This window comes from Hyla sarda, chromosome 3, assembly GCF_029499605.1.
Source record: "Hyla sarda isolate aHylSar1 chromosome 3, aHylSar1.hap1, whole genome shotgun sequence".
NCBI lineage: Eukaryota > Metazoa > Chordata > Amphibia > Anura > Hylidae > Hyla > Hyla sarda.
In genome coordinates, this window is record NC_079191.1 from 145,948,166 (window position 1) to 145,972,779 (window position 24,614).

The 24,614-nt window shown below is 41.6% G+C and overlaps 1 protein-coding gene and 1 long non-coding RNA gene across 5 annotated transcripts in view; one reads left to right on the forward strand and one right to left on the reverse strand.

Annotated features, from left to right (window-relative positions):
• The window catches only part of NLGN1 (neuroligin 1), an 896,776-nt gene that overhangs the window by 362,513 nt on the left and 509,649 nt on the right, over nucleotides 1–24,614 (forward strand). The window lies entirely within an intron of this gene.
• Nucleotides 1–24,614, reverse strand: part of LOC130361771 (uncharacterized) — a 288,138-nt gene that overhangs the window by 80,541 nt on the left and 182,983 nt on the right. For both annotated transcript variants that reach the window (XR_008891150.1, XR_008891149.1), the window contains one exon: nucleotides 12,513–12,674. This is a non-coding gene — a long non-coding RNA (uncharacterized LOC130361771). The remainder of the gene's footprint in view (nucleotides 1–12,512; nucleotides 12,675–24,614) is intronic.

Here is a 24,614-nt window from a genome sequence, read left to right on the forward strand (position 1 = left end):
GCACAGTCCAAAGGGCATGACCAGATACTCAAAGTGTCCATCTCTGGTGTTAAATGCCGTTTTCCACTCGTCCCCCTCTCTGATGCGGATGAGGTTATAGGCGCCTCTTAAGTCCAATTTAGTGAAGATGTGGGCACCTTGGAGGCGATCAAAGAGTTCAGAGATGAGGGGTAAGGGGTAGCGGTTCTTAACCGTGATTTTATTAAGACCGCGGTAGTCAATGCAAGGACGTAGGGAGCCATCTTTTTTGGACACAAAGAAAAATCCGGCTCCGGCAGGAGAGGAGGATTTACGGATAAAGCCCTTTTTTAGATTCTCCTGGACGTATTCGGACATGGCAAGAGTCTCTGGGGCAGAGAGAGGATAAATTCTGCCCCGGGGTGGAGTAGTACCCGGGAGGAGGTCGATAGGGCAATCATAAGGCCTGTGAGGAGGTAGAGTCTCAGCTTGTTTTTTGCAGAAAACATCCGCGAAGTCCATATAGGCCTTAGGGAGACCGGTTACTGGAGGAACCACAGAGTTACGGCAAGGGTTACTGGGAACCGGTTTTAGACAGTTCTTGGAACAAGAGGACCCCCAACTCTTGATCTCCCCAGTGGACCAATCCAGGGTTGGGGAATGAAGTTGAAGCCAGGGAAGTCCAAGGAGAATCTCCGAGGTGCAATTGGGGAGGACCAAAAGTTCAATCCTCTCATGATGAGATCCGATGCTCATAAGAAGGGGCTCCGTGCGGAAACGTATGGTACAGTCCAATCTTTCATTATTTACACAATTGATGTAGAGGGGTCTGGCGAGACTGGTCACCGGGATGTTGAACCTGTTGACAAGAGAGGCCAAAATAAAATTTCCTGCAGATCCAGAGTCCAAGAAGGCCACTGTAGAGAAGGAGAAGGCAGAGGCAGACATCCGCACAGGCACAGTAAGACGTGGAGAAGCAGAGTAGACATCAAGGACTGTCTCACCTTTGTGCGGAGTCAGCGTACGTCTTTCCAGGCGGGGAGGACGGATAGGACAATCCCTCAGGAAGTGTTCGGTACTAGCACAGTACAGGCAGAGGTTCTCCATACGGCGTCGTGTCCTCTCTTGAGGTGTCAGGCGAGACCGGTCGACCTGCATAGCCTCCACGGCGGGAGGCACAGGAACAGATTGCAGGGGACCAGAGGAGAGAGGAGCCGAGGAGACGAAACGCCTCGTGCGAACAGAGTCCATATCTTGGCGGAGTTCCTGACGCCTTTCAGAAAAACGCATGTCAATGCGAGTGGCTAGGTGAATAAGTTCATGTAGATTAGCAGGAATTTCTCGTGCGGCCAGAACATCTTTAATGTTGCTGGATAGGCCTTTTTTGAAGGTCGCGCAGAGGGCCTCATTATTCCAGGACAATTCTGAAGCAAGTGTACGGAATTGTACGGCATACTCGCCAACGGAAGAATTACCCTGGACCAGGTTCAACAGGGCAGTCTCAGCAGAAGAGGCTCGGGCAGGTTCCTCAAAGACACTTCGGATTTCCGAGAAGAAGGAGTGTACAGAGGCAGTGACGGGGTCATTGCGGTCCCAGAGCGGTGTGGCCCATGACAGGGCTTTTCCGGACAGAAGACTGACTACGAAAGCCACCTTAGACCTTTCAGTGGGAAACAGGTCCGACATCATCTCCAGATGCAGGGAACATTGGGAAAGAAAGCCACGGCAAAACTTAGAGTCCCCATCAAATTTATCCGGCAAGGATAAGCGTATCCCAGGAGCGGCCACTCGCTGCGGAGGAGGTGCAGGAGCTGGCGGAGGAGATGACTGCTGAAGCTGTGGTAGCAACTGTTGTAGCATAACGGTCAGTTGAGACAGCTGTTGGCCTTGTTGCGCTATCTGTTGTGACTGCTGGGCGACCACCGTGGTGAGGTCAGCGACAACTGGCAGAGGAACTTCAGCGGGATCCATGGCCGGATCTACTGTCACGATGCCGGCTGGCAGGTAGTGGACCCTCTGTGCCAGAGAGGGATTGGCGTGGACCGTGCTAGTGGACCGGTTCTAAGCCACTACTGGTTTTCACCAGAGCCCGCCGCAAAGCGGGATGGTCTTGCTGCGGCGGTAGTGACCAGGTCGTATCCACTAGCAACGGCTCACCTCTCTGGCTGCTGAAGATAGGCGCGGTACAAGGGAGTAGGCAGAAGCAAGGTCGGACGTAGCAGAAGGTCGGGGCAGGCAGCAAGGATCGTAGTCAGGGGCAACGGCAGAAGGTCTGGAAACACAGGCAAGGAACACACAAGGAACGCTTTCACTGGCACTAAGGCAACAAGATCCGGCAAGGGAGTGCAAGGGAAGTGAGGTAATATAGGGAAGTGCACAGGTGAAAACCCTAATTGGAACCACTGCGCCAATCAGCGGCGCAGTGGCCCTTTAAATCGCAGAGACCCGGCGCGCGCGCGCCCTAGGGAGCGGGGCCGCGCGCGCCGGGACAGAACAGACGGGGAGCGAGTCAGGTAGGGGAGCCGGGGTGCGCATCGCGAGCGGGCGCTACCCGCATCGCGAATCGCATCCCGGCTGGCAGCGGGATCGCAGCGCCCCGGGTCAGAGGACGTGACCGGAGCGCTGCAGCGGAGGGAGTGAAGCGAGCGCTCCGGGGAGGAGCGGGGACCCGGAGCGCTCGGCGTAACACTAAGGCTACCTAATGTGGGGAATATGTGCTAAGGCTACCTAATGTGTGGAATCTGTGCTAAGGATACCTAATGTGGGGTATCTGTGCTAAGGCTACCTAATGTGGGGTATCTGTGCTAAGACTACCTAATGTGGGGAATCTATGCCAAGGATACTTAATGTGGGGAATCTGTGCTAAGGCTACCCAATGTGGGGAATCTGTGCTAAGGCTACGTAATGCGGGGAATCTATGCTAAGGCTACCTAATGTGGGGAATCTGTGCTAAGGCTACCTAATGTGGGGAATCTATGCTAAGGCTACCTAATGTGGGGAATCTATGCTAAGGCTACCTAATGTGGGGAATCTATGCTAATGCTACCTAATGTGGGGAAACTGTGCTAAGGCTACCTAATGTATTATATCTGTGCTATCTGTGGACTCGGGCAGTGCTCCTCCTGCTCCTTCTTGCACAAAGGCGGAGGTAGCGGTCCTGCTCCTGGGTTGTTGGCCTCCTTCACATCTCCTGATGTACTGGCCTGTTTCCTGGTAGCGCTTCCATGCTCTGGACACTACGCTGATAGACACAGCAAACCTTCTTGCCACAGCTCGCATAGATGTGCCATCCTGGAGGCTGGATGAGCTGCACTAACTGAGCCACTTGTGTGGGTTGTAGACTCCATCTAATGCTACCACTAGACTGAAAGCACAGCCAGCATTCACAAGTGACCAAAACATCAGCCAGGAAACATAGGAACAGAGAAGTGGTCTGTGGTAACCACCTGCAGCACCACTCCTTTATTGGGGGTGTCTTGCTAATTGCCTATAATTTCCACCTGTTGTCTGTTCCATTTGCACAACAGCATGCGAAATTGATTGTCAATCAGTGTTGCTTCCTGAGTGGACAGTGTGATTTCACAGAAGTGTGAATGACTTGGAGTTACATTGTGTTGTTAAAGTGTTCCCTTAATTTTTTTTAAAGCAGTGTATAATAAGGGTGCATTCACACCGTGATTTTGTTTTCATTTAACATATAAGTTTTTATTAGGGAAAATTTATATGTTAATGGATGCTAAAAATGGATGCTGGTGTATGACATTAAACTCCATATGCAATGGAGGTACAGACCCATGACTGGGAAAAAGGCCGGTTGTATAGAGTATCAATAGAGTATAGTTGAAAATGTTAAGAAAAATGTTTATTAAGCCAAACAGACACGTTTTGATACTGACATGTATCTTTCTCAATATGACTAATGGTGTGGTTTGGCTTAATAAACATTTTTTTTTAAATATTTTCACTTATACTCTTGTTGAAATTTTATATGGGGAGTAGTGTTAAGTGCGAATATTCATAATGCAAATTTTTACCGCGAATATCGGCACTTCACAATTTCACTGATATTTAGAATATAGCGCTATATATTCGTAATGACGAATATTCATTTTTTTTCTTCACAATACACATCACAACAATGATGTGCACTGTGTAAAAAAAAAAAAGTGATCATCCCTCCCTGCTTTCAGCTTGTTGTCCAAAGAAAGCTCCAATATTATTTACTGTATGAGTCGGTGTGGAGCGCAAATATTTTGTATATGCGAATATGCAAATATTCGCAAATGTCGGCACTTCCAGAGGACACTGATCCCTCACTTCTTTTTAGCTTTAGATAGGGTAGGTTAGTTTAGCAGATAGGTTCTAGTAGTGTTAGTTGAAAAATATAATCACGTATGCGCACTATACGAATTTCATTATGATTTTCGCATGGAAAAAAAAGTGAACGAACATAGCGAATTTGCAAATTACATGAACATAGGATGAATATTTGTCCATATATTTGCAAAATATCGCAATATTGAATATGGCCCCTTACGCTCATCAGTAAAGGTGGGTAGCACCTTATACAACCAGCCTTGAGTCTGTACCTTCATTTTATATCGGCCAGGAAGCTTCTACTGTGCTGACACCGGGAAGGCAACACCATCACTGGATTCTTACAATGCGATCATAAGACGTCATGTTGTTTACACACCGCCATGAGGTGAGCAAGAGGCCTTTTGAATATCACCAGAACTATGCTAGAATGTTATTACCCTATGGGCCGCTCTGCTGTGATTTTATCTTTTTAGATCCACATTCGTTTCCATATGAGTTACCTAACTAAACAAAAAACGACTGTATTGTATTCCTTTTTTTTGTTTTTACATACACAAAGTTGAAAACAAATTTTTGCATACAGCTAAATTTTATTTGATCTATTTCCAATTAACCCCTTAAGGACCCAGCCCAAATATACCTTGAGGACCCGGCCATTTTTTGAACATCTGACCACTGTCACTTCAAGCATTAATAACTCTGGGATGCTTTTATCTTTCATTCTGATTCTGAGATAGTTTTTTCGTGACATATTCTACTTTATGTTAGTGGTAAAATGTTGTCGATACTTGAATCATTTCTTGGTGAAAAATTCCAAAATTTGATGAAAAAATTGAAAATGTTGCATTTTTTTTTAACTTTGAAGCTCTCTGCTTATAAGGAAAATGGATATTCCAAATAAATTATACATTGATTCACATATACATTATGTCTACTTTATGTTGGCATCATAAAGTTGACATGTTTTTACTTTTGGAAGACATCAGAGGGCTTCAAAGTTCAGCAGCAATTTTAAAATTTTTCACAAAATTTTCAAAATCTGAATTTTTCAGGGACCAGTTCAGTAATGAAGTGGATTTGAAGGGCCTTCATATTAGAAATACCCCACAAATAACCCCATTATAAAAACTGCACCCATCAAAGTATTTAAAATGACATTCAGTAAGTGTGTTAACCCTTTTGGTGTTTCAAAGGAATAGCAGCAAAGTGAAGGAGAAAATTCAAAATCTTAATTTTTTACACTCACGTGTTCTTGTAGACCAAGTTTTTGAAATTTTACAAGTGGAAATAGGAGAAAAAGCCCCCAAAATGTGTAACCCAATTTCTCTTGAGTAAGGAAATACCTCATATGTGTATGCGCAGTAGAGGGCTCAGAAGGGAAGGAGGGACAATGGGATTTTGGAGAATGAATTTTTCTGAAATGGTTTTTGGGGGGCATGTCACATTTATAAAGCCCCTATGGTGCCAGAACAGCAGAAAACCCCACATGGCATACCATTTTGGAAACTACACCCCTCAAGGCAAGTAACAAGGGGTCCAGTTATCCTTAACACCCCACAGGTGTTTGACAACTTTTCGTTAAAATCGGATGTGTAAATGAAAAAAAAAAATCACACTAAAGTGCAGTTTTTCCCCCAAATTTACCATTTTTACAAAGGGTAATGGGAGAAAATGCCCCCCCAAATTTGTAACCCCATCTCTTCTGAGTATGGAAACACCCCATGTTAGGACGTAAAATGCTTTGCGGGCGAACTACAATGCTCAGAAGAGAAGAAGTCACATTTTGGCTTTTTGAAAGCAACTTTTGCTGAAATGGTTTTTTGGTGGCATGTTGCATTTAGGAAGCCCCTGTGGTGCCAGAACAGCAAAAAATACCCACATGGCATACTATTTTGGAAACTACACCCCTCAAGGAAAGTAACAGGGGGTCCGCTGAGCCTTAAAACCCCACAGGTGTTTGACCACTTTTCGTTAAAGTTGGATGTGTAAATTAAATAAATTTTTTTTTTTACTAAAATGCAGTTTTTCCCCTAAATTTTACATTTTTACAAGGGGTAATAGGAGAAAATGACCCCCGAAATTTGTAACCCCATTTCTTCTGAGTATGAAAATACTCCATGTTAGGACGTAAAATGCTCTGCTGGCGAACAACAATGCTCAGAAGAGGAGGAGCGCCATTGAGCTTTTGGAAAGAGAATTTGTTTCGAATGGTAGTCAGGGGCCATGTGCGTTTACAAAGCCCCCCGTGGTGCCAGAACAGTGGACCCCCCCACATGTGACCCCATTTTGGAAACTTCACCCCTCACAGAATTTAATAAGGGGTATAGTGAGTATTTACACCCCACTGGCATTTGACAGATCTTTGGAACAGTGGGCTGTGCAAATGAAAAATTTAATTTTTCATTTTTACGGACCACTGTTCCAAAAATCTGTCAGACACATGTGGGACATAAATTCTCACTGTACCCCTTATTACATTACATGAGGGGTGTAGTTTCCAAAATGGGGTCACATGTGTCGGGGGTCCATTGTTCTGGCACTATGGGGGCTTTGTTAACACATGTGGCCTTCAATTCCGGACAAATTTTCTCTTCAAAATCCCAATGGCGCTCCTTCACTTCTGAGCATTATAGTTCGCCCGCAGAGCACTTTAAATTCACATATGGGGTATGTTCTTACTCAGAAGAGATGGGGTTATAAATTTGGGGGGGCTTTTTTCCTATTTTCCCTTGTGAAAATGAAAAATTTAGGGTAACACCAGCATTTTAGTGAAAAACATTTTTTTTTTCATTTTCCCATCCAACTTTAATGAAAATTCGTCAAACACCTGTGGGGTGTTCAGGCTCACTATACCCCTTGTCACATTCCGTGAGGGGTGTAGTTTCCAAAATGGGGTCACATGTGGGTATTTTTTTTTTTTTGCGTTTATGTCAGAACCGCTGTAAAATCAGCCACCCCTGTGCAAAGCACCAATTTAGGCCTCAAATGTACATGGTGCGCTCTCATTCCTGAGCCTTGTTGTGCGGCCGCAGAGCATTTTACGCTTACATATGGGGTATTTCAGTACTCAGGAGAAATTGCGTTACAAATTTTGTGGGTCTTTTTTTCCTTTTACCGCTTGTGAAAATAAAAAGTATGGGGCAACACCAGCATGTTAGTGTCATTTTTTTTATTTTTTTTACACTAACAGGCTGGTGTAGCCCCCAACTTTTCCTTTTCACAAGTGGTAAAAGGAAAAAAAGACCCCCAAAATGTGTAGTGCAATTTCTCCCGAGTACGGCGATACCCCATATGTGGCCCTAAACTGTTTCCTTGAAATACGACAGGGCTTCGAAGTAAGAGAGCACCATGCGCATTTGAGGACTAAATTAGGGATTGCATAGGGGTGGACATAGGGGTATTCTACACCAGTGATTCCCAAACAGGGTGCCTCCAGCTGTTGCTAAACTCCCAGCATGCCTGGACAGTCAGTGGCTGTCCAAAAATGCTGGGAGTTGTTGTTTTGCAACAGCTAGAGGCTCCGTTTTGGAAACACTGCCGTACAAGACGTTTTTAATTTTTATCGGGGGGGGGGGGGGGGACAGTGTACGGGGGTGTATATGTAGTGTTTTACTCTTTATTATGTGTTAGTGTAGTGTAGCGTTTTTAGGGTACTTTCGCACTGTCGGGTTACGGTGAGTTTCCTGCTAGGAGTTTGCGCTGCGGCGAAAAATTTGCCGCAGCCCAAACTTGAAGCAGGAAATATACTGTAAACGTACTGTACCCTGTACATTCACATAGGGGGGGGGGGGGGGAAACCTCCAGCCCTTTCAAAACTACAACTCCCAGCATGTACTGACAGACCGTGCATGCTGGGAGTTGAGGTTTGTAAGAGCTGGAGGCACACTGGTTGGAAAACCTCCAGTTAGGTTCTGTTACCTAACTCAGTATTTTCCAACCAGTGTGCCTCCAACTGTTGCAAAACTACAACTCCCCGCATGTACTAATCACTGAAGGGCATGCTGGGAGATGTAGTTATGCAACAGCTGGAGGTACCCAACTACAACTCCCAGCATGCCGAGACAGCTGTTTGCTGTCTGGGCATGCTGGAATATGCAGTTTTGCAGCATCTGGAGGACTACAGTTTTTAGACCAGTGCACAGTGATCTCCAAACTGTGGACCTCCAGATGTTGCAAAACTACAACTCCCAGCATGCCCAGACAACAAACAGCTATGTGGGCATGCTAGGAGTTGTAGTTTTGCAAGATCTAGAGGGATATAGTTTAGAAACCACTGTATAGTGGTCTCAAACTGCAGCCCTCCAGCTGTTGCAAAACTACATATTCCAGCATGCCTAAACAGCTGTCTGGGCATGCTGGGAGTTGTAGTTTCGCAACATCTGGAGGGCTACAGTTTAGAGACCACAGTCTCAGACTGTAGCCCTCCAGATCAACTTACCGGCTTCCGTAGGATCCAGGGAGCCGTCCTCTTCTGACGCACGTCATGACGCCCGCCGATCACCGTCGCCGCAGCCTCCGGATCGGTAAGTGGACGTCGGCGCCCGGTCCCCTTCGGTTCCCCGTTCTGCCCCGCCTATTGTGGGTGGGCAGGACGGGGAAAATGAAAGTTAACCCCCCTGCCCCTGGTCTGCTATTGGTTATCGCCTCTGACGCTCAATAGCAGACCAATAGCAGGATAGGAGGGGTGGCACCCCTGCCACCTCACTCCTATGCCTACAGGGGGATCGTGGGTGTCTTAGACAACCGCAATCCCCCTTATATTCCGAGTCACCAGGTCACCATAGACCCGTATGACCCAGAAAACGGCACAAATCGCAAGTGTGAATTCACTTGCGATTTGCGACGATCGCCCATGGGGGGGTCTGATGACCCCCTGGGCATTTGCGCGGGGTGCCTTCTGATTGACATCAGCAGTCACCCCCGTCCAGTCCCCGCCCGGCGGGGACGGAAATTCCCATGGGCGTATGGATACGCCCTGGGTCCTTAAGTACCAGGACGTCAAGGCGTATCCATACGCCCTAGGTCCTTAAGTGGTTAATTTAATTGGAGACAAAAATGCAATGTGAACACACCTTTAGGGTGTGTTCACACTCCATTACTAGCAGCGTGTTTCACACTGCGGGAAACCTGCTGCGAGTTACACTACCATTGATTTGAATGGGTCCACAGACAGTCCACAATAGTGTCAGATTTGTAGACTGTCCGCGGACCCATTTAAATCAATGGGAGCATAACTCGCAGCGGGTTTCCTACAGCCGGAAACTCGCTGCTAGCTACTGACGTGTGAACCCACTCTTAGTGTGTCTTTTTATGATGTCTGATACTTGTCTTGTACCCTTGGAATCATAGAGTGCTGTGAAATTCATTGGCGCTATAAAGATAAATATGATTATTATTACATTTGTATTGCCACAGAGTTTATACCGATTTATTTTTTATTTTTATTTTGCAATAGAGTAGTTCATTTTTCTTTTTTTCCCAGAAATAAAATGGTGTACATACTGCAGTAGCAGACAGCAGTATATGTGGCATCGAAATATATTAAGCATAAAAAATTGTGGTTTATGAATTCAACTTGTGTAAACTTAATGAGAAGTTTCATGCTGCTGTTTTGCCGTCTCGCCATTGTCTATATATAATTAAAATGGCATAAAGTATTGCCATGGAAATGCTGAATTATAGTGTTCCAGTTTCCTCTGAATTTTCAGCAGTAACCAATTATGAAGATACCAAGGAGCTGTGGGATATCTTGCTTTAAGAATTAACCCTTGCAGGTATTTGTCATTAGTTGGTCTTTGTATATTGCTCACTCATGTTGTAATTAGATACATTAAATAATTTAACTAAAATTATAGGCAATTGCACATTAATACCTTATGATATAGTTTTCTGAATAGCTCCTCTATGAAATGACTAAGCTTTATAATACAAGTGTAGAACTACCAGTAATGCAAGTTACCCACTGGTTCCTGGAGACCAATGGAATACAGGTCACAGTTGGTCTGGTGCTCTAGTGTGTGAACAATCTCCTTATTACAGGCTGTCCCTCTGTGCTTTGACATCAGAGTTAGCATTCCACTGCCTGCCTAGTTGCATTACCTTTCAGTATTTTTATTAGCATCCTGTATGTAGAATGATTTTATTAATACAACTATTCTTTTTTTTTTTTTTTTTTTTTGGTTTAAATAATTTTTATTGGATTTTTTTTCCAGAAATTTACAACAAAGGAAAGATTGTCCAAAGAAAACAACATGGCCAAGGAACAATACATAACAAATATAACACAGTTATAAAAATATTACTAAAGCAATCACTCAGCTGTATGTAGAAATATTAATTTGCAGAGTAATGTCTTTGGATGTTGCGGATATTATAGACATATCCGGTAGATCATTATAGGTCATCTTGAAAAATAAAAACGTCACATAAGCAGTTTTAAAGTATTTTATAGGCATACCTATAACTCTGCAGTGAAGAATAGGATTTTTCCTTACTAGATCCCGTAGTCCTCCCCTCTCTCGTCACAGGAAGACTTACCGGAAATATGTGCAAAGTGTGACACCCAGTATTCATAAGTAGTAATGGGTAGTTAGAGTAGTACCATTTAATAATATAGGATGAACATAATTTAATGGAATGGATCCCAGAACAGCATGAAATCTAATAAAACCGTGATAGAAGTGATGTGCATGGTTAATTAGCAACACGTAGGCCAGTGGATATGAATGGCTCAGGCTCTTAAATCTTTAAATAGACACACATCGTGTTTAGGCCATAGAGAACAATTTTTCAAGATGGTATCTATGTGGTACTATACCCCGGCCAAATTGCATTACATGATCCCCTCATGTTCCCAACTATGTTGGAGGGGATGCGGGTTGACAGGCACCATAAGTCACATTTTCTGGTCCTGTCCTGCACTTTACACATTGAAAAAAGGTGTGGAGGAATTAGTACAACTGGTTTCACACAAGTCATTATCCATATCCAGCAAACTTGTACTTTTAAACATAGGCCTTCACACAGCAGACGCCGCTTATAGAACACCTTTATGCCATATCCTAATAGCCTACAGATCCCAACTTGCAGCTAGGTGGAAATCCTCTTCTGTCCCTTCTACAGCTGACATTATAGAAGCAGTCAAATACAACTATTCTATGCAATGGTTCTTTATGCTAATCCCTAATATAGTAGTGTAGATCTATGTATACATTCCATGGACAACTTAAACCCAAATGTATGTTACATAGTTTGTAAGGTCGAAAAAAGACAAAAGTTATCAAGTTCAACCTAAAGCCCTACTGTGTTGAACCAAAGGAAGGCAAAACCCTCCCATGAGTCTGATAATTGCCCCATGATGGAGGAAAAATTCCTCCCTGACTCCAATATGGTGATCAGAATAAATCCCTGGATCAACCGTCTATCCCCATAAATCTAGTATTCATAACATGTATGTAATATTATAATTTTCCAAAAAAGCATCCAGGCCTTCCTTGAACTTCTGAGAGAAGAAGAAGAATCCCTGCCTGTAATTATGGTGAAACCTTCTTTTCTCTAGACGTAGAGGATGCCCCCTTGTCATGGTTACCGACATAGACATAAGAAGATCACTAGAAAGATCTCTGTGCTGTCCATTCATATATATGTACATTGTGATCAGATTGGCCCTAAGACGTCTTTTCTCCAAACTAAATGCCCCCAAGCTTGATAACCTGTCTTGGTCCTGTAATCCTCCCATACCATTAATTAGTTTTGTTGTCCTCCTCTGCACTCTCTCCAGTTTCTCTCTTCATGGAATTTTATTATTATTATTATTATTATTATTAATAATCCAAAATGTCATTAAATGTTGCCAACTATATACAGTGCATTCGGAAAGGTTCCAGGGCCTTTCGCTTTTTATTTTTTTTATATATTTTTTTTTACCTTTTGTTACATTGCGGCCTGCCAAAACTTCTAAAATTTTGTTTTCACATTCTCATTATAATTATGCAGTATTAAGTGCAGATTGATGGGGGAAAACTGCTGCTCTGTTCACACATCGGAAATTCCGTCACGCAATAGCAACATTTAATTGATTACACAATCAAAAGATTTCTAGAAGTCCCCTACAGGAACTTAAAGAGTACCTACCATCAAGTAAACTGACACTCAACCCCCCCCCCCCCCCCCGTCCCTGACACTCACTAACTCTGTCCCTGTCATTATTTTTGGTTCAAACTTCATATAAATACCTTTTTAGTAGCCGATTCAGAAGCTCAGGATCCTTCCACGTGCGAGGGGAGGAAGGGGGGCATGCCCCAGCAGGTGCTACGTCACTGATGCCTGCTTCTGCCCTAAGTTCACGCTGTAGCAGAGTCTGGACAAAGGAGAGCAGCGGAGCTTACAGCTGCAGGCTGCGACAAAATTGAAGAAAAAATGCCATTTTGTAAATTTTGGGGGCTTCTGTTTTAACGCAGTGCTTTTTGTGGTAAAAATGACACATTATATTCATTTTGTAGGTCCATTTGGTTAAAATGATACCCTACTTACAGTACAGACCAAAGTTCTGGACACACCCTCTCATTCCGAGTTTTCTTTATTTTTATGACTATGAAAATTGTAGATTGACACTAAAGGCATCAAAACTATGAATTAACACATGTGGAATTATAGACATAACAAAAAAGTGTGAAACAACTGAAAATAATTCATATTCTAGGTTCTAGACACCTTTTGCTTTGATTACTGCTTTGCACATTCTTGGCATTCTTTTGATGAGCTTCAAGAGGTAGTCACCTGAAATGGTCTTCCAACAGTCTTGAATGAGTTCCCAGAGATGCTTAGCACTTGTTGGCCCTTTTGCTTTCACTCTGCGGTCCAGCTCAACCCCAAACCATCTCGATTGGGTTCAGGTCTGGTGACAGTGGAGGCCAGGTCATCTGGCGCAGCACCCCATCACTCTCCTTCTTGGTCAAATATCCCTTACACAGCTTGGAGGTGTGTTTGGGGTCATTATCCTGTTGAAAAATAAATGATGGTCCAACTAAGCGCAAACCGGATGGAATAGAATGCCGCTGCTGGATGATGTGGTTGCCATGCTGGTTCAGTATGACTTCAATTTTGAATAAATCCCCAACAGTGTCACCAGCAAAGCACCCCCACACCATCACACCTCCTCCTCCACACCAGCACACCAGTGAAGTGAAAACCATTTCAGGTGACTGCTTCTTGAAGCTCAACAAGAGAATGCCAAGAGGGTGCAAAGCAGTAATCAAAGCAAAAAGTGGCTACTTTGAAGAACCTAGAATATGACATATTTTCAGTTGTTTCACACTTTTTTATTATGTATATAATTCCACATGTGTTAATTCATAGTTTTGATGCCTTCAGTGTGAATCTACAATTTTCATAGTCATGAAAATAAAGAAAACTCTGAATGAGAAGGTGTGTCATAACTTTTGGTCTGTACTGTATATAGGTTTGATTTTGTCTTACCTCTAGAAAAAAATCATAACTGCATGCACAAAAAATTAATACCTTTACAATTGTCATCTTCTGACCCCTATAACTTTTTTTATTTTTCCTCATACGGGCCGGTATATGGTCACATTTTTTGTGCCATAATCTGAAGTTTTTATCGGCACCATTTTTGTTTTGATTGGAATTTTTGATAGCTTTTTATTCATTTTTTGTTTGTGCTATAAAAAGTGACCATAAATATGCTATTTTGGACTTTGGAATTTTTTTACTTGTGCGCCATTGACCCTGCGGTTTAATTAACAATATATTTTTACAGTTCGGACATTTCCGCATGCGGCGATACCACATGTTAATTTTATTTACACAGTTTTTTTTACTTTAAATAGGGAATGGGTTAATTCATCATTAGTAAATAAAAAATGCAATTTTTTATTTATTTTTTGCTATGTTATAGCACCCTCTAGGGGCTATAACATGCATTACATTGATTCCTAACACTGATCATTGGCATAGAACTACATGTGGATGATCAATGTTATCGGGGCTTGACCCTTCCTGCCTGGATCTCAGGCATGGATAAGTCAATCGCTGATCGGACACGCCGGAGGCAGGAAAGGGACCCTCTTGCCGCGTCCTGGCTGATCGGGACACCGCAAATTTTTACCGTGGTGTTCCCAATCAGCCCTACTGAGCTGCCGGGATGTAATTTTCTCAACTTTAGAGGCAGCGATCAACTTTTACTGACCCGCTTTGACCGCCTGGCGTGACCTTGCATTACAGACCTGGCGCAGGGCATACAGAGGTTATGCTCAGAAAGGTTTTATTTATACATTTATTGTTTGTCTGGGCACTAGTATCCATGGAATATTTTGTGAGATGTGTCAGACAGAATTTTCTGGGATGTAAAATTTGGCGCAAAAACTTTACAATTTTGGCGCAAAATATCCAATATGGATGCAACAAAAAAAATGTAGGGGCGTGAAAAAAAAACTGAAGTTGCATGAATATAAATTTTCACATATTTTCAAAGCAGCACAATAGACCTTTGAAAATGTGAGGAGAAAAAAAATATCGCAATATCGTAGTATTAGAAATTACTGTAGTTTTTGAGAATCTCCCCCAATGTATGTGTGTGTGTATGTGTGCAAGTTCCAGCATCACTTCCAAATGGCTAAAGATATCGCCATGAAAATTGGTATACATTTAACTGAAATATGTATCAACACATAAGTTTTGAAGGTAATCTCAAAGGAAAAATTATATATCGCACTGATGAGATTATTGAGGGACATTTATCAATGTTTGCTTATGTATTCCTTTTTTTAGTACTTTTTTCTTTACTTTTTTTTTGCTTATGTGTGACTTATTTATCAACTGCTTTCAGCCTGTTGATAATTTTCTTTCACCTAAGCAATTTTTCCTTTTTTACTTTGGTAGTAGCTTTTTCTGCTCCATGTTTGAGCTGGAGTAAATTTAGTCAATGTTTAACCTTGTTGCGACTTTTTTTTTTTTGCACAGTTGCGACTGTCGCAGTTAATAAATACCTGACTACCCGTAGTCCATATTAAAATTATTACTATGTAGTTAAGTTTTGGAAAAATTGCGTAGTCGCAGGTGTGACATTTGTGCGACATTTTTAGTAAAAAAAAAAAATTAACTAAATCGCTTGATAAATGTCTGTCAGAGATTAAAACTTAACATTTATTTATAGCCTTCTTAAAAAGAGCTCCAAAAATGAGAAAAGTATTAATAGTGTAATCTTTCAAACCCCATCCTTCACATAAGGGGGTAGGTTAGGGTTAATTTAACTATTATATATTTTTATTTGACTTGTAAGTACCATGTGACCAAGTATCAGTGAAATATCTCCAGCCGTACTAAAGTTATGCTGGAACATACATTTCCCATATAATTGCACTGGACTTTAAACAAAAACCCTGACTATTAAATTAACTATCCTATATTTTTAGTGGACATATACAGTAAACTGTGACAGAGTATTCTCGAAATATCTTCAGCCATTTGTAAGTTATGCAATAACATATTTCTCATAGACTTGTATGGGACTTTGAACAAAAACCCAGATCCTCGCAAATTGGGGTGGGTAAGGGTTAAAATACCTATCCTATGTTTGTTGTTGACATATTATTTAAATGTGTATATCACACTGATGAGATTATTGAGATTAAAACTTAACATTTATTTATAGCCTTCTTAAAAAGAGCTCCAAAAAATTAGAAAAATATGAATAGTGTAATCTTTCAGATATATCAGATATAGGTCGCCATCTTATGTCAACATAACAGTCTATAATTCCAGACTACAGTAGGAATACTTACATAAATTGTTAGGCTATCTTTAAGTATTAGAGTCCTACAATCTTGTATATAGGGCAATCATAGTAATCGCTGAAAGCCAGAAAAACACTCCACACCCAGTTATATTCAGTTAAGTTGCAGTCACAGAGGCAGATATTGTCTATAGTGAAAAATCACTTATGCAAAGGCGCACTTATGCCACAAATCCATATAAGTATCATCAAAAACATCATCCGGAGCTTACATCATATAAGCAAGTTAGATTAGCACAATCTGTATCTATTTTACAACTCCAGTATAGACGAAATAAGTACAGGCAACTCACCGCATAAATGTCTTAAACTTTGTGCTTTATTTCTGGGACATTCAGGCAAAGTGGCTTCCACGCCTCATCGGGATGCCGAGCGCTAGTGCGTAGTATGATGACAGCTGTTTCCTTCCGTTTCAGGAACTTCAACAGATCGTATCTATTTTATATTGCTCTCCAGATCATAGATGGATGTATATCTTGAGTAGCCAAACTTCACATACATTTTTTCCATTACAAAGTTCATGTTGTCATGATATCATATCCAAAACAGTCATCAGCAAGGTGCAACGTGCATGAAAATGCTGCCTATGGATGTAGATGTGCACAAAAAACTGCTTCCCTGATAATCCAGAATGCTGTATAAGCCTTTAGAGTTTCTTTAATATCTTGTTGCAGAAGATTCAACGCGTTTCCCTTTCATCGGTTCATCAGGAATCTTTATGCTTTACTTAGAAACACTTAGCTGTAGAAGACATGACGCTGATTGGTCGGGGTTTTTGTTTAAAGTCCCATACAAGTCTATGAGAAATATGTCATTGCATAACTTCCAAATGTCTGAAGATATTTCGAGAATACTCTGTCACAGTTTACTGTATATGTTCACTAAAAATATAGGAATAGTTAATTTAACCCTAACCTTTCCCTCCCTCCCCCCCCCCCCCCACCATTTGCGATGGTCGGGGTTTTTGTTTAAAGTCCAATGCAATTCTATGGGAAATGTATGTTCCAGCATAACTTTAGTATGGCTGGAGATATTTCACTAATACTTGGTCACATGTTACTTATATGTCAAATAAAAATATATAATAGTTAAATTAACCCTAACCTACCCCCTTATGTGAAGGATGGGTTTTTTGTTTCAAGTCCCATACAAGTACAGTCATGGCATCCCTGAAAATTTTCTAGAAAATGAAGTATTTCTCACAGAAAATGATTGCAGTAACACATGTTTATCTATACACATGCTTATTCCCTTTGTGTGTACTGGCTTTTTTTTCTTTTTTTGCCAAAAAAGGAAGCAGAAAAAGCGCCAATTGGACATATTTTCATAATAAACTCCTAAAATTATTGGCACCCTTAACTTAATATTTGGTTGCACACCCTTTGGAAAAAATTACTGAAATCAGTCGCTTCCTACAACCATCAATAAGCTTCTTACACCTCACAGTCGGAATGTTGGAACACTTTTCCTTTGCAAACTGCTCCAGGTCTCTCTTTTTGGAAGGGTGCATTTTCCTATCAGCAATTATAAGATCTCTCCACAGATGTTCAATTGGATTTAGATCTACACTCATTGCTGGCCACTTCAGAACTCTCCAGCGCTTTGTTGCCTTCCATTTTTGGGTGCTTTTTGATGTGTGTTTGGGGTCATTGTCCTGCTGGAAGACCCAAGATCTTGGACGCAAACCCAGTTTTCTGACACTGGGCTTTACAGTACGACCAGAATTTGTTGGTAATCCTCAGATTTCATGATGCCTTGCACACATTCAAGGCACCCAGTGCCAGAGCAATCTAAATCTCTGGAGATGGACTTTTAACCTTGAGATTGTTGATATTTTTCCACAATTTTGGTTCTCAAGTCCTCAGACAGTTCACTTCTCCCCTTGCTGTTACCCATGCTTAGTGTGGCGCACGCAGACACAGAATGCAAAGATTAAGAGAACTTCTCTCCTTTTTATCTGCTTTCAGGTGTGATTTGTATATTGCCCACACCTGTTACTTGCCCTAGGTGAGTTTAAAGGAGCAACACATGCTTGAAACAATCTTATTTTTCCACAATTTTCCAATAATTTTGTCCAGACCATTTTCTTGAGTTTGGTGTGACATTATGTCAAATTTGCCTTTTTTTCCTCCCTTTTTTTTGGTTTAGTTCCAATATACACAAAGGGAATAAACATGTGTATAGCAAAATATGTGTTTTTGCAATCCTTTTCTTTGAGAAATACTTCATTTTCTAGAAAAATTTCAGGGGTGCCAACATTTACAGCCATGACTGTATATGGGACTTCTGGTACCTTACTCCACAAGCCCTGCTCTGCATCTCCTGGTGAATGTGTCAGTCTGGCTGGCAAGTCACATCCTCCCCACATTCCATGTCCCATCTTGAAAAGACATGCCCACCCTTTAAGCCACACCCCTGTTATTTTCAGTTTACAATATCTTCATCACAACTCAGCTCCACCTGAGGAAGGGATATGAGTATGAGAAACCAGGATTAGATATTAGAACTGGATATTGGGACAGAATATGGGGACGGGACATGAGGATGGGATATGAGGACAGGATATGAGGACAGAATATGAGGTCGGGATATAAAGATGGGATATGAGGTCTGGATATGGGTACTGAATATGGGGACGAGATATGAGGTCGGGAAATAAGGATGGAATGAGGATGGGATATGAGGACAGGATATGAGGACAAAATATGAGGACGGGATATGAGGATGGGATATTAGGACAGTATATGAGGTTGGAATAAGAGGAGGGGATTTGGGGTCGGGATATGAGGAGGGGATATGGGGTCAGGACCTGAAGACAGGATATGACAGCATTTGCTTTTCCTCCCCTACAAGGATTAGGTAGGCAAAACCAGTCAGCGCCAGGTAATCAGCCAGTGTAAATATAAAAAAAAAATTAAAAAAAACCCTATAATATAAATTCAAATTATCGAAAGTCTAGAATTGCTTTTTTGGGTCACATCATATTCCAGGACAAAAAAAAGAAAGAAAAAGGCTGATGTAGGCCAAAGTGGTACAGATAAAAATCAACAATTAGGGTACAAAAAATGAGCACCTATATTAACCACCCTAGCCAGAAAAGTTATAGGGGTCGGAAAACGGTGATTTAAATATATATCTTAAAATTTGTACTTATCTAACCCTTTCTTGACACATGACCTACATTCATAGGTCGGGAGAGATAGTATGGTGGGACTTAAGAGATAAACTAATATCCCCTCCCCCCCCCCCCAAACACACACACTCACACACTATATTTTTTCCAATTTCAATGTTTCTTATAGTTTTGCGGTATAGTTTTATGGATACATGAAGAATATCATTACAATGTACAAGTGGTTTCAAACAACAACAAAAAAAGGAAAAATAATGTAAAATATTTACTTATAAAAATCAGTGGTATGATATAGAGCCTTAGTCCTTCAACTGATCAGCTTCTTGTGCTGATGCTGGAGGGATATAGATTGGCATCCCTAAAATCGTGGCAGCTGTCATTTTGTCTCATTGCCATTTAAAGGCTGTGATTGCTATTGGTCACAATATTGAAAGAGTTAAATGACGGAAATCAGTGCTGGGCTTCCACTTGTAATTTTTTGTTTTATTTTGCAAAAACTACCCAAAAAAAAATGCCGCACAGTATTTTCTGTTCACTGCAGCCAGATGCTAGCTGGTGGTTTTTTCTTTTTTTCCTCTGGCGTTTTATCATTCATCTTAGGCATTTTTGTATGGTTGTGGGATCACATCTCAGCATAATGAGACGATGGCATTTATTTTGGCTGAAATCTTGACATTTCTTTCCCATGGGAGTCTATGGGAGCTTAAAAATAAAAATTCTGGCATATGTTTTTCTTCATTTCTTCAATAGACATCCTTGAGTCACATGAGAAAAGAATCACATGAAAAGAATCTCATGGTAAAAACACAGAATAAAATGCCAAAGAAAAATATGCCAAGACTATAACCCACTATTTTTGAAAAAAACTCATCCTAGTTGTGTAAAATGACAAAGCAGTTTTTCTAGTGTTCTATTTTGTTTATTTATTTTTTTCAGGTAAAAAAAAAATGCTAAAAAAATACACTAAGTTATAACCTATCCTTATAGTGAGAGTCTGCTGCTGATGACAGTCAATTGGTCTATTATACCATATAACCCACCTAGGTAAGAGCTAGTAGTGCCCCAGGATGAAGTTGGTGAAATGGGTGCTGGCACATTCAGTTTGGCATGTTTCTCTCCCAGAAAGTCCTTGCCTGGTTGCCCACTGCCCAAGAGTACAGATATGCTGGAAGTTGTAGTTTTGCTGTTATTATTGTACCTCTATGACAGTGGACTCAAAACTGTGGACCTCCCTCTGTTGCAAAACTACAACTCCCAGCATGCCAGATAGCTGTTGGCTGTCCGGGCATGCTGAGAGTTGTAGTTTTGCAAGGGGATTGCAGCAAAGCCATTGGTTTAGTTTAAGATGGTTAGTATTGGATCTGTATGACACCACACTGTGGACCTCCAGCTGTGGCAAAGCTACAACTCTCAGCATGCCCTGGCATCCATTGGCTGTCCAAACATGCTGGAAGTTTTAGTTTGGCAAGGGAATTGCGGGAAAGCCTTTGGGCTTAGCTAGCGAGGTTTTTATTACTGTTTGTCTATTACCGTGGATTCTGAACTGTGGACCTTGACCTGTTGCAAAACTACAATTCCCAGCATGCCCGGACAGCCGATGGCTGTCCCAGTATGCTGGGAGTTGTAGTTTTGCAACAGCTGGAGGTTCACAGTCCAGAGATCTAGGCTCTACGACCACCAATATTTCTGTGTTTGCAGGACACAGTAATAAACTTGCATTCACCAGGGTCAGCCACATTGAGATCATCAAATAAACTATAAGCTATTGCTCACTGGTAGAGATGAGCAAATTTTAGAAATATTTGATCCGGCCGATTCGCGATTTGCGGCAAATCACTATTAAAAACGGCTATATATGGCCTAAAGAGAGCCTCAATAGGGGTGTAGAACACTTTGCCTTGCTGTAACACGCATAAGGAGTGTGCTGGGGTAGTGAAATAATACTGTTATTCAGTATGACATGCAGATTCTTTTTGGAAATGTCCTTCATGCCATGAGATTGTAGTGACAAGAGTTACCTTTCATTTTGGACTTCTTACCTGGCTTTTATGTATAGCAATCCCTTTGTTTAAAGACATTTTATAATTTATGAAAAGTGACTTGTAAATTTTTAAATAATATTTAACCCCTTAATGACAATGGACGCAAATGTACGTCATGGTGACGTGGTACTTAACGCACCATGACGTACATTTACGCGCCACCATGATCACGAGCACCAGGGACCCGCCTGTAATGGCGGACATCCGCGATCGTTCGAATGTCCGCTGGCATCCGATCATCCAGCATGGTGGTCCGTTTTTACCATTTTACCCCCAAAAAAGCGTAAAAGTCTGAACTATTAAAATGTATTGTTAATCATCCCGTACAGTGAATGGCGTAAACGTAAAACATTTTTAAAAAGTCCAAAATTGCTGCATTTTAGTCACATTTTATTCCAAAACAAATTAATAAAAAAAATTATAAAAAGTGAACCCTAAGCAAAAGTGGTACTGATAAAAACTACAGATCATGGCGCACAAAATGAGCCCGCAAACCGCCCCATATATGGAAAAATGAGAAAGTTATAGGTGGTCAAAATAGGGCAATTTCAAACATACTCATTTTGTTAAAATGGTTTGAGATTTTTTTTTAAGCGGTACAATTATAGAAAAACATATAACATGGGTATCATATTAATCGTATTGACCCACAGAATAAAGAAAACATGTACAGCATGAAAACAAAACCTTCCAAAATTTGCTAACTTGCGGTTTTCTTTTACATTTTCCCACATAAATAATATTTGTTTGGTTGCGCCGTACATTTTATGGTAAAATAAGTGATGTAATTACAAAGTAAAATTGGTGACGCAAAAAACAAGCCCTCATATGGGTCTGTGGATGGAAATATAAGAGAGTTATGATTTTTAGAAGGCGAGGAGGAAAAAACGAAAATGCAAAACTAAAGTTGGTCTGGTCCTTAAGTCCAAAATGGGCCTGGTCCTTAAGGGGTTAAAGGGGTACTCCACCCCTAGACATCTTATCCCCTATCCAAAGGATAGGGCATAAGGCTGGATTCACACTACGTTTTTCAACTACGGTTCCCGCATACGTTTTCATTAGTGAAAACGTAAGGAACGGTATTGAAAACTGTATACATAGGCAAAGCATTGCAAACCGTATGCACCCTGATGCATACGGTTGCGTACGGTTTGCTTGCAATACATTTTTAAACAGCACTCCAAACCGTGTTTGACCACGGTTTTGACTCCAGTTTTAAAACCGTATTGCAACCGCATACCTTTTTTTTTTTTAACATGGACGTCAATGGGAAACACACATGTATACGGTTCCATACGGCAAAATTGTATGCATTTATTCATTGCACATGCGTATTTGCATCCTAAAGTCCCCACCCAAGACCCCTCCCATTAAACATGGACAGAATTTTAAAAAACATAAAAATGGATGGTGCAGTATGCACTTTTAAAAACAGTATACTGTTTAAAAATGCATACGGTTTACAAGTCACTTTTCATAAATTATAAAACATCTTTAAACAAAGTCTGCAAACTACAAGGCTCTTATAATGGCGATCTTATAAGTGTTAAACATTGTTACATGATGTGCATAACAAACAGAGCTGTAGCTAGCTCTTTTTGCTCCTGAGGCGAGAACAGAACATAACAGTGATCAGCTAAGTGCTAAACATTGTTACATGATGTGCATTACAGACAGAGCTGTAGCTAGCTCTTTTTGCTCCTGAGGAGAGAACAGAAAAGAACAGCAATCTTATAAATGCTGAACATTGTTACATGATGTGCATTACAGACAGAGATGTAGCTAGCTCTTTTTGCTCCTGAGACAAGAACAGAAATACAGAATAATCAGTCATTCATTTTTTTTTTTCTTCCCCATCTGGAAGAGGACATAATGGAACCTGCAACACAAACATATTAGTATTAGACTCTGCACTTTCCAGCATTATCCTCCCCTTTTCCCTACAAATGACTACAGCCTCCTCCAAACACAATGCCACCAGCCTTCCCATAACACACAAGCAGAGAGATTTATCAAAACCTGTGCAGAGGAAAAATTGCCCATAGCAACAAATCAGCTTGCTTCTTTCATTTTTAACAAAGGCCTTTGCAAAATGAAACAAGAAATCTGATTGGTTGTTATGGGCAACTGGGCAACCTTTCCTTGGCATAGGTTTTGATAAATCTCCCCCAATGTTTCCAGGCTCACTCAAATGCCCCCCCCCCCTCCCCCCCCCCCCCACACACACACACACACAGACAAGCACACAAAATGTCTCCTGCATTACCCCACACAGTGACAGAAGGGTGTCAGAGGTGTAGAGGGGTGTACATGGGTGACAGAAGGGCATACAGCATACAGGGGTGACAGAAGGGTGTACAGGATAACAGAGGGGTGTCCAGGGATTGCAGAGAGGTGTAGAGGGACAAAATAGTACACTACTTAGATGTACGTATTTGGTATGCACTAATGAGGAGAGGAAAATGTGCTCCAGGACGATTAAAAAGGTATTTGTGCACAACACCAGCTGATGTGTACTTTTTGCTGGCCTTTCACAGTATCTAGGCCCTTAACCCCTTAAGGACCAAGGACGTACCGGTACGTCCTTGGTCCTGCTCTTCCGATATAACGCGGGGTTACACAGTAACCCCACGACATATCATGGCGGGCCCGGCGTCATAGTGAAGCCGGGACCCGCCTCTAATAGCGCGCAGCGCCGATCGCGGCGCCGCGTGATATTAACCCTTTAGCCGCGCGCTCAAAGCTGAGCCGCGCGGCTAAAAGTGAAAGTGAAAGTTCCCGGCTAGCTCAGTCGGGCTGTTCGGGATAGCCGCGGCTAATCGCGGCATCCCGAACAGCTGACAGGACAGCGGGAGGGCCCCTTCCTGCCTCCTCGCTGTCCGATCGCCGAATGACTGCTCAGTGCCTGAGATCCAGGCATGAGCAGTCATCCGGCAGAATCGTTGATCACTGGTTTCTTATGAGAAACCAGTGATCAACATAGAAGATCAGTGTGTGCAGTGTTATAGGTCCCTATGGGACCTATAACACTGCAAAAAAAAAGTGAAAAAAAAAAGTGAATAAAGATCATTTAACTCCTCCCCTATTAAAAGTTTGAATCACCCCCCTTTTCCAATAAAAAAAAAAACACAGTGTAAATAAAAATAAAAATAAACATATGTGGTATCACCGCGTGCGGAAATGTCCGAATTATAAAAATATATAATTAATTAAACCGCTCGGTCAATGGCGTGCGCGCAAAAAAATTCCAAACTCCAAAATAGTGCATTTTTGGTCACTTTTTATATCATTTAAAAATGAATAAAAAGTGATCAATAAGTCCTATCAATGCAAAAATGGTACCGTTAAA